Source organism: Diadema antillarum, unplaced genomic scaffold (assembly GCF_040938485.1).
Source record: "Diadema antillarum isolate AM-2024a unplaced genomic scaffold, OU_Dant_1.0 scf00000135, whole genome shotgun sequence".
Classification (NCBI taxonomy): domain Eukaryota; kingdom Metazoa; phylum Echinodermata; class Echinoidea; order Diadematoida; family Diadematidae; genus Diadema; species Diadema antillarum.
The window spans coordinates 1632786-1634777 of NW_027271024.1; positions in this window are offsets into that span (position 1 = coordinate 1632786).

Here is a 1992-nt window from a genome sequence, read left to right on the forward strand (position 1 = left end):
GGCTTATGGAGGAATCATCATCCAGAAAGAAGTGTTACGGATTTGAGGGAGGGTCGTACAGGCGACAGAAATTTTTCTCCCATATTGCCATAACATTATTACCATCTCATCATCATCAAGTATATAAAGCATTCATACACTGGGGATGGGGTCCTGGGGAAAATTGTGGGTATGTAATTTTAGTTTCCCCAAAGATGTTATATTCAAGAATATGCATATTGTGTGACCCATACATCTGGATCAAATTTTTACCCAGAAGGCGGATCGATAGTGACGAAGTTCCCCCTGGATCACATTAATACAAATTCGAAGAAAAACACATTATTGCAAACATGGGGAGTATTGAATGTCCCTTATTGATGGTTTTACATAGCAATCATCCTCGAGTAGAGTGGATTGTCTCTACAAGTAAATTTCATTGAAACAAATAAACAAATCAAAACCTTGCGTATACTGTCGAAATCTGTAGGCAAATGTGCCCTATCAGACATTGCGTTACCTTTGGGGGGGGGGGGGGCAGTGGGTATGTGCCCTTTTGAATATGAGATCCTGTCCCCCTAGGGATGCTTCCAGAAAGTTGGTGAAAATTCGTCAAGGGATTTTCCAAAAGAAGATGGAAATGTGAACAGTTTAAACACGACAGACAACGGACGACGCACGAAGCACGACGGACGACTGACGACGCAAGACGCACGACGCACTACGCACGACGGACGCATAACAATGAGTGATCGCAATAGCTCACCTGAGCCTGCGTCTCAAATAGGCTAACAATGAACAGGTAAACTACCATAATATGCATGAATGCTCAGAGGCCGCGGAATGTTTTTAGGAGGGGCTGCGGGCCTGTGAGAGCGTCAAGGGTCAATGGTACACCCCCGTTAGGGACGGAACCTTTGAAAGTAATGGAAGTTGTGATTTCTTTTTTCCGATTTCCCCCTATTTCTTCCCCCATCCTATGGTTCCGCGACCCCTGATGCCAAAGTAGTTCAATTCGGAGAGGATTTACTCTGTCGTCATCATCTCAGCCAAAAATGGGGGAAATAGTCAGTAACAGGAACGGATGGGGAATTTCCTTTTGAGGTAACTAGGGCGGTGATAGGTGACTACGACCGCCCTAGTTACCTAACACACACACACACACACACACACACACACACACATACACACACACATATATGCACACACACATTCACACACGCACGCACAGAGAGAGAGAGAGAGAGAGAGAGAGGGAGAGATGATACGCTTATATCAGCTCCAGTATCAGTCCAGGTAATTCTTTCTCTCTCTCTTTCTCTTTTCCATAACTAAAGTTAGACACAAAACGGAAAACAAACTTATAGTTTGTACGTTCTAGCTGTGCTGGTTGGATATCACGTGACTGAAACAAATGCGTTTAATCGGGAACGATATCTAAACTGCCTTGGAATTGGTCCGGTATATTATTGCTTATTCCGCTAAGCCCCATTCTTTTTTTAACGCGGTATTAGCTTGTTTAGCGGACGTCAAGAGAGATCTCCGCGGAGACTCTCGGCGTCTTTGCTATCGCACGGTACCTGATAACCAATCAGTGTGGACTAAATTCAACAAAGCGCCCAGCGACAGAATGAGGCCGCGACATGCTTTCCGGCACACTTCGCCCCCATTGGAGGTATGACAATGAATCTGGCTGGAAGAAAGCAATCCACCTCGCTGGGAATTAGTAGCCCAACAAACACGTCTTGGAACGGGAGTCGATTGGTCTGTTTTATAACCCCCAGTGGCAACCTGTTGTGTGAATTACGCGGCGGATTGACACGTTTCGCCGCCGCGCAGAGTCCGGTGAGGGCTCACAATAATTTTTGATCTGTTCGTGTCGAGCGCCTCGCCTTGGGACATTATCTGGTTCGGTTTCGGCTCAGTCGTAACTGAAGCAGACATTACAGATATTAAAATAAGATAGGTGATGAATTGTTTGCCGTCATTTTGCCCATGGCTAAATTTCAAGAC